Genomic DNA, 8,627 nt, shown 5'->3' on the forward strand with positions numbered 1-8,627 from the left:
GATAGGTCACCTGGTCATAGAAGGAAATGAGATTGGTCAAACAAGACCTACCCGCAACAAACCCGTGCTGGCTATCCCTTAGGGGTGTTTAAGAAGAGGTTAGATGAACATCTTGCTGGGGTCGTTTGACCCCAGTATTCTTTCCTGCCATGTGTCACAGGAGCACTGAGGTGTCCTGTGCCTTAGATAAGTAAATAGCTGCCAATCAACAGGGCAGTGCAGCTGCGGGTTGCTATGGCAACCAGCCGGTCAGGTGACCGGAAGGGGGCAGGGCCGGACCCTTTATAACAGCTCAGGCCTGGGCCCAGGAGCAGTTCCCTTCTGGCAGCCGCAGGAGCAGGAGCTCTGCAGCTGAGCTGAGTGGCCTGAGTTGATGGTTGCAGCCTTACCTTGCTGACCAGCCACAATGATGCTAGGGATGAGAACACCCTGAAGAGAGGTAGGGTTGGAAGCCCTAGAGGGGCTTGGAGTTTACTTTATGAGCGGGGAGGCTCTGTGGTATTTGTGTTACAGCCAGTTGGCTCAGGTTTCAGTTATAGTTAACCGGAGGACCAGGTGAGGCTGCAGGGGTGAGAGGAGGCCTCACGGGAGCTCCCCAATAACCTGGGGGTCCCGAGTGCCCAGTAGTGGCACAGTAAGCGGTGCCAGTGGGGCACTACTGTTTGCACCGGAGAGGCGCGGTGTCGCGGTGTGCGGGGTTTCGGACCCCAGCCCGTAAGGGCGGTGTTTTGCCCAGTGGGGCAAACAACCCAGAGAAGGGTTAAGGGGCCAGGCACGGCTGCGGTCACCTGAGCCCCAAGCACGAGGAGCGCGACTTAAGCCCCAGAGAGGGCTGGGCACCAGAAGGGGCAGGGAGTGCGCGTGAAGAGCGCGGCGTAGGCCCAGAAGGGGGCAACGGCCGCGGAGAGCGCGTCATAGGCCCCAAAGAGGGCGAGGCCCCAGAGGGGGCAGCGAGCACGCGTGAAGAGCACGGCATAGGCCCAGAAGGGGGCAACAGCCGCGAAGAGTGCGTCATAGGCCCCAGAGTGGGGCAGCAGGCTGAGTAGTAGCCCAAGAGTGTAACAGGCCCAGGGGCGCCGGTAACAGGGTGGCAGCTACGGGCCAGGCCCAGGGGCGCAAGGTGGGTGATGAGCCCAGGGTGCCAGAGAGGGCGCCAGAGGGCAGGGGACCACACAACGTCCCAGGGAACAGCTGCAAGGCTTGGGGTGTGCTAAAGGGGAGGTTTGGAGGCACACATAGCCCTTAAGGCAGGGGTGCACAGAGGTGCCCCATATGGAGTAGGGGCAGGAACATATGTACCGTTCACCAGGGGGATAAAGGCAGCCTCCCATCTAAACTTATTTATTATCAAAGACGTGGCAGGCGAGAATCCGAGGGTGCTGAGTCCACCTTACATGATGGTACGGGGCGCTAGGGAGTACACGGCTGCTCCTAGGCCCCACGCCCTCACACCATGGCAGGGGGTCGGACTAGATGATCTGCTCAGGTCCCTTCCGACCCTAGAAACTATGAAACTATGAAATGCACATCCTTCTGGCTCCAGGAGCACAATAAACAAAGATGATGGCCCAGAGCTAATCCAGAGGGAGGACAATCACCCGAATGCCTACCATTGCTTCCAGCAATACAGTGCATGCACTGTACTGGGGAAAGGGTAGGGGAGCATGCCCTGAGAGAAAAACAACAGGCTTGGGCACAACATGGAGGCCAGGAGGGCCCAAGGCCCAAAGCCTGAGAGAGAGTGAGGCTTGGGCAACAGCACAGGAGCTAAAAGGAGCTCTCCTGCTCGGTCATGTTACTCCTGCACCAACTGCTAGCCTTCCTCAGGGCCTGCTCTTATACTGCAGTTGCTCAGCCCTGCTCCAATCAGGTGGCCGCCTGATTGGCTCTGGAGTCACCTGCAGGCTGCCTCACAGCTTGCTCAGGCCCTTGGAGTGGCAAGCATCCAAAGGTGCTCTGCCACACACCTCCTCCCTTAAAATCCTTCCAAGGGAGGGGTGTCTGTCTGCCACTCCCCCCTGCAGGCTCCTCTGTAGCCTGCACAAGCCCTTAAAGTGGTGAGCACCCCAATGGTGTGTACATCTTGATAACTCTTTTATCATTTTGAATGAAACGTCTAACCTTTAGGCAATTTCTCTTTGAATTCCATTTTGGAAGCTACATTAAAAGGATTTTAACTAGGTTGCAAAGTTAAGCTCTCCAAAATCAGGGAATGCCAAGTGAATGGCAGCATGTGAAATCTGCCTCAGCCCCTCTGTGCATATATATGTCTGTAACCCTGGACACAACAGGGTTACAGCCATATATATGCACTACCTGCGCCCTCACCTGAATAGTGGGATCCTGGGGTACCCAGTAGCCAGTGGCCCCACCCAGCTCCCTAGGTAGCTGCTGCAGGGTCCCGGAGCGGAGGGCCTCCCCTTACAACCAAACAACCTTGCAGACCATTATAGAACTATTTACAGAACTGAATTATTTACAAGGTAGCATATAACCAATGCAATAGAACAAGTGTTATACCGCATGACCTGGTGATGGTGCCTTAAGGCCTTCTTGGATACACTTTACATTAGGGGAAGGTATACAAATTACCCACGATAAATAAAGAACTAATAAATAAATACATTGATGCTCCAACTAATAAACCATCAAGAACCTATTTACACAGTCTAAAACTTGTACAGTGTGTACTGAGGACCCTGTGTGCACTGCCCCTGGCTGAGTGTCTCAGGAAGCAGGGCTGCATCTGTACCCCTGCACAGGAGCCATAGGCTGTCCCTGCTGCTGGCGTCCCTCTTATGAGCTCCTGGGTCTCAGTACAGCAGGTGATGGATCCTTCCCTGTGGCCCCTCCAAGAGAGCTGGTTCCTGGCCAGACCCCTTCCCTGGGTCACTTTCCCCTGCCCAGCACTGCCTCACAGCACCCAACAAAGGCAGCCCCTCCCTCGACCCTGCCTGCCCCGGGGCTTCTAGTGGCTGGAGCAGTTCCTGCCCCTCCAGCCCAGGGCTCCCTCCAGTACCCTGAGCTTGTCCCTCCCCAGGACTTTCTCACTCACAGGGGAAAAACCAGGGCAGTCTCCAGCAGTCTCCCCCTGGTCCTGTGTCCCCCTCCCTTGCTGTGCTCACCCAGCCACACAGGGGCTTTCAGGAGGTCTTCCCAGGTTCGGAGTCTCTTCACAGGCAGCTCCTCTTTTGTGCCTGCCCCAGCAGGGCTCTTAAGGGAAGGGAGGGAGAACGGACACCATACAGCCTCTTGCTGCTACTTCTGCAGGGCTCTGACAGGGGCTTTTGGAGGCATGGGCAACTGGTGACTCCTGAGTCTGGGGGGGGCACCAGATTGTCGACAGGGGTGGGGGGCCCCAGAGGCCAATCACCGAGCCAGCAGTGAAACCAGAACTGCACTTCCAGTTTTGCGGCTGGCGCTTCCAGGGGGTGCACAGCCAATCTCAGGGGTTGCACGTGAGAGTTGGGGGACAGGCTGGTGACCAGGGCAAGGATCTCCCCACACTGTCCCTCCAAGCATTGGTGACGCCACCAATGCTTGGAGGGATGGTGTGAGGAGATCCTTTCCCTGGTCTCCAGTCTGTCCCCCAACTCTCTCTCCCTTTTGCTCCTCCTCCCCTGGAAAACTGCTCCCCACCTTTTACCAAGCCTCTCAGCCAATCCCAGGCCAGGACTCTTCCTGGGATTTTGCTAATGTCTCTCTTTCAAACCTTGCTTCCAAGAGGGCTACCTCCAAAAGAGCTTCACTTGCCCTCAGGGCAAACGGTGTCCCTACTGAGACAAACTCTGTCTCTTTGCACCGTCCCTCTGCAGAGCAGCCCTTCCTATTCCTTCAGGTGGGTCCATTTTTAATACTGCTACATGTCTTATATAGGATAACATCTCTACGATCACATGCTATTTTGTGACACAGGTCCCCTGCACCAAGCAGCGCAGCCATGCTTCCTCACAGTCAGATGCCAACCCCACCTTCCCCAGGCCCTCCAGCTGCTCCCCATCTGCCCTCAATGTTCCCTTGTCCAACTCCAGCAAGTGCTCTGCCAGACAACAGCCTCCTATCGGGCACCCCCAACCAACATGCTGAGGGACTGTTTGGCACTGGGCTATGAGACTGAGACAGGACCTTTCCTTTGGGTCACTTATACTCACTGACTGCCAAACAACTTATTTTGCTGAAGGAAGTGTTTTAGTTTAACCACCTTCTGGTTCATGCCCTTCAGTGCCTTTGAGGCCAGACTCTCAGAAGGTGTGAACAGCCAAGGCTCTTGAGTCACAATAAATACCATCTGAGCTCTGACCCCTTGATTTAACTGAAGTCATGACAAACTGGCAACAAAAACAACTAATCAGTCACAGCAAGACGGAGAGGCTGAGATTGTTTCCTCAGCATGGGAGAGCTAGATGCCTGGTTTGGCTCTGCTCCAACAGGCTTGTTGGTTTAGGGAGAGTTTAGGAGATGAATTTCACCCCCTTAAACTGTAACCAAAAGGAGATGGAACAGGTTGTGTTGGGCACTGGAAGAATCAAATGGTCTGAGGGGACTAAGGCTCAAATTTGGTGTCACATCCAGTCACCATTATTCCACTGCACCATAGCTGGATAGTACCAAATTCATAGCAGTTGCTGATAGTATAAGCCCAGCATCCTCTGCCCAGTCCTTAACCCAGCCCTTCCATCTAATGTACAAGGTGATGTGCCACTTCATTCCAAGTGTTGATCCAGAACAATTTGAGCTATGAGTATCCATTACAGTTCCTCTCTGCCAGCTACTCAGTAGTTCATAGGAGATGAGCTGTGTGCCTGCCAATATCGTAGTGAACAGATGTCCATATTATGGGTGTCAATGATACCCAGGGGATGTTCTGTGGACAACCCCACTGAGAACGCAAAGATCTCACTTGTATAGAAAGGGGAAGACTTGTTTTCATCTACTTTTTTTTTTATTTTTCAGACCAAACTAAAACCTCCTGAGCTGCAGCTCAGCAGGGATGAGGAGCTTTCCCTTCCAATCTGGGAGCTTAGCACCCAGGATGTCCCCCAATTCTCAGGAGGAAAGAGATGGATTTAGTCTAGGGGAGCAAGTGATGGCCCCTGGTACAAGGTTTACAGAAGAATAACTCTAGCATCAGAAGTTTATCTCAGACTGGTTTTGAGCAGCCCTTTCTGCCCTCAGTTGTGAAGTGAAAATGGTTCTAGGTCTGAAGGTACAAGTGAAGGTGCCACCCAAGTAGGTACAGTCAACCTCTGGTGAATGTCTACCTCAAGTTCTACCCATGTGCAAACAGCTGGTATACAGAACTGAAGTCAGGACTTCCTGTTCTCAAACAGCAGGATTGCACCTCTTGCCTCTCTGCCCTCCAGAACTCTGTTTGCTGGTTTGTCCTGGGCACTGTTCTCTCCCTCCTTGCAGGTGGGTGACATACCACAATTCACTCCACATCATGAATAGGGAAGAGGAGGAGCTGATTTCAAGTCCCAGCCAGTAAATTATCATGACTATTCTTAATGAATTATGCTCTGGGAAGCAGGCAGCAGGATCATCCTGGAACATGTTACCCTGAAGCTCCCCCAAGCGGTACACTGCCAAGGCCCATGGTTCACAGAGCTCTGTGGGTCACTCCCTGACTGCATGAGAAAGCCTGAGATACAGGACAGGTTGCTTGTGACAAGAGATTAAATTCTACCCACGTCTGTTTGTTGAAACCTGTTCCCACCTGTGGCAGGATACCTTTGGTGCCTGCCACTCTAAAAGGCTTGAGCAGACTCTGGAGCAGTTGGCAGGCATGGTGTAGACTAACAAGGTGGTCACATGACCACAAGAGGGCTCCTGGATTGGAGGATGGGCTGAGCAGCCTCAGTATAAACCCAAGCCCTCAGAGTAGAGCTGGCAGTTATTGCTGGAGTAGCATTGCCAGCTGGAGCTGCTGCTCTCAGAACACCTGGAGGTTCAGGGTAGGATCTATGGGGATGAAGGAGGTTCCTGGTCCTGGGGAATGACCTAAAACTACAGCTTGCTAGGGCTGGATGATGTGGTAGGGCTGCCTGTGGTGGGGTGGTCCCCAGGAAATGCCACACCAGTGCCTCCCTAGTGAAAGGAAAGTATGAGGTGCCATATAGCCCAGCCCCCATGACCTGGTGGGTTACACTGTTGAGGGGACAGGTGGGCATGCGGGCACGCCATCTGAGGCCCAAGGAGTGTAATGCCTAGTACTGAGGGGGCAGTGTGGTAGCCTCAGTGAGAGGGTGTGTAAGAGTGATTGGGCTGCATAGATTAGGGTCTGTATGGCAGGCGTGAAGGACTGCACATGGGCCATGTAGAGGGGTCCGTATAGGGGGCCCAAAGGACTGTACATAGCCTGGCCTAAGTAGAGAGTAAGCTGTGTTTTGGAGGAGTTTAAGAAAGAAGACCCATATAGGAGCATAAGGGCAAGTGGCGCAGCAACCTACCTGAAATAACCTCACTGGCCCATGCTGGGGCCAGAACCAAACCAATCAAAGGGCCAGAACACCCACCACAAGGGACAGCTAGAGATCCAGAGTCCTTACTGGCCTAGAGGTGAAGCCAGAGCCAGTGAAACCAAAGGTCCTGGAAAGGGCCATAGCCATGAGGGAAAGAGGGCTTATGGAGTTTTGCAGCCCAGAATGAGGGTGGAGTAGACCACCTGAGGAGAAGGGATCCAGGTGGGGTCTGAATGCCAGGCAGGCATACAGTGAGGTCTATTGTGGGGCCAGAGCCACATAGTGATGCCATCTGAGAGGCATGGGACATGGTGTAGGAGTGGTACAGAGCCATGTATTACACGCTTGGCATCAGGCAGTAAATGGGCAGCCTCCTGCCTTAGGAACAACTACTAATTAGTTGCATCAAGGCATGGCAGGAGAGGCAGGTGGGCAAACTGCCCTAGACAGGTGGACCATCCAATGGTTAAACTGGCTGCTTGACGGCCCCCTGTTACACCACCCCTCAGTATGTGAGTAACCAGTTCAGAGAAGGCTGTTTTAGCATTTGACACTTAGATCAAACACACAAGGGTGTAGAGGATGACCCAAGATGTAATTCAAATACCTCCCTTAAATTCACAGTGTGCCCTTTCAGGGCCATACTAGGCCAGGGGCTAAGCCCCTCACAGCCATGAGGCAATCATCCCCACAGGCCTCTGTAAGGGAAAGGAAGGTTTGGTTCCAGGCTTGAAAGGCTCACACCCTATTCTGGCAATTGTGGGTCTCAGGGCAGAAACAGTCTCTGGGGAAGCTGCCCTCCTGTGTTTGTATCTCCATAATGGGGTGTTAGATGTGCTACATGTGGGCTGGATCTGGTTCTCTTCCCTTTCCTAGAAGGTGCAGACAGAAGTGCAGCTTCCCAGTCTAACTCTTGGTGCTTCACAGAAAGCACCATGAGTTAGACCGAACTTTCTGACCCAACAGATGTTAGCCATCACATGAGTCTGCCATCATAAAGCCATCTTGCTGAGATGGCTAAGCTATCTCCTAGCCCTTGCGGTTGTGGAAAAACCTCCCAAATATGCAGGCAGCACAACTGGAGGCTGTACTGGCTGCCACTAGCCTTCAATAATGATTCTAAGAGTTGTTATAGTTCCACTATTTCATGGCAGGAGGGTGTGCATCCTCAAGCCTGACAACACTTTAAATGCCACCATTTACTCTGCCATTGCCTATATTAGCCAGGAGAGTGAGATGGAAAGCAGGGAAGAAAATGCTAGAGAAGTGAGGAGGATTCACAGACAACAGGAGCAGAATACGGGAAAAGCAGAGAGAAAGGAGGAGCTGGAAGGAGACACAGACTTCCCTACTGCGCAATGCTGCCTGGGACCAGCAGAAGTGAACACACCCCTGCAAAGGGAAATAGGTCCGAGTTTAGCTACCTCATATAGGCCTCTGGCTCTGCAAGCTCCCTCCTTCTGTGTTCAGTGAACTGTGCTGCAGACAAGGGGAGGATTTAGTGCTAAGCTGATATCCCAGACCTCACCCTATGTGGACTTCTTTTTGCTTCTGGAAGGGGTGTGTAAAAGGTTTCTGAATGCTTCCCAGCCCATTTCATCTGTAGGAGCTCAAGGCACTTTGCACACACGGTGGGGATGATTCCCCACTCTTTAAAACCTAGTGCACCCTAGCTTCCTCTTAGTCATGCCAAGGAACCAAAGAGGAGCCCCTCTCTGATGCTGAGTGATAGGATCACCACCAAAGGCGATATGTTGTGGGGGAATATGGGGGCACGTTCCCCCCCCCTTCACCCCTCCAGATTTCTAAGGGTCTGTGGAGCACATGTAGGGGGTCCACCAAAGGTGGCTGTGCTGTTGTTGCTCCAGGTTTCCCTGCAGGCAGAAGCCAGTGAGCACAGCAGCAGGAAACTCAACTTCAGAAGCACCTTATGCTGTCCTTGCCACTGCCTCAGATAGGAGCTGGTGCCACTGAGAGACAGTACATTCCCTGAACCCTGCTGCATACCACCAAAACCTTTAAATTGTGTCCCCCAACTATCAACAGTTACAAATCGCCTATGATCACAGGCTGTGGACAGGCTGCGGGACCTGAACCTGTTCAGCCTCCAAAAGAGAAGGCTGAGGGGGGATCTTGTGGCCTGTTATAAACTAGTCAGGGGGGATC

This window comes from Crocodylus porosus, unplaced genomic scaffold, assembly GCF_001723895.1.
Source record: "Crocodylus porosus isolate Cpor-Errol unplaced genomic scaffold, CroPor_comp1, whole genome shotgun sequence".
NCBI lineage: Eukaryota > Metazoa > Chordata > Crocodylia > Crocodylidae > Crocodylus > Crocodylus porosus.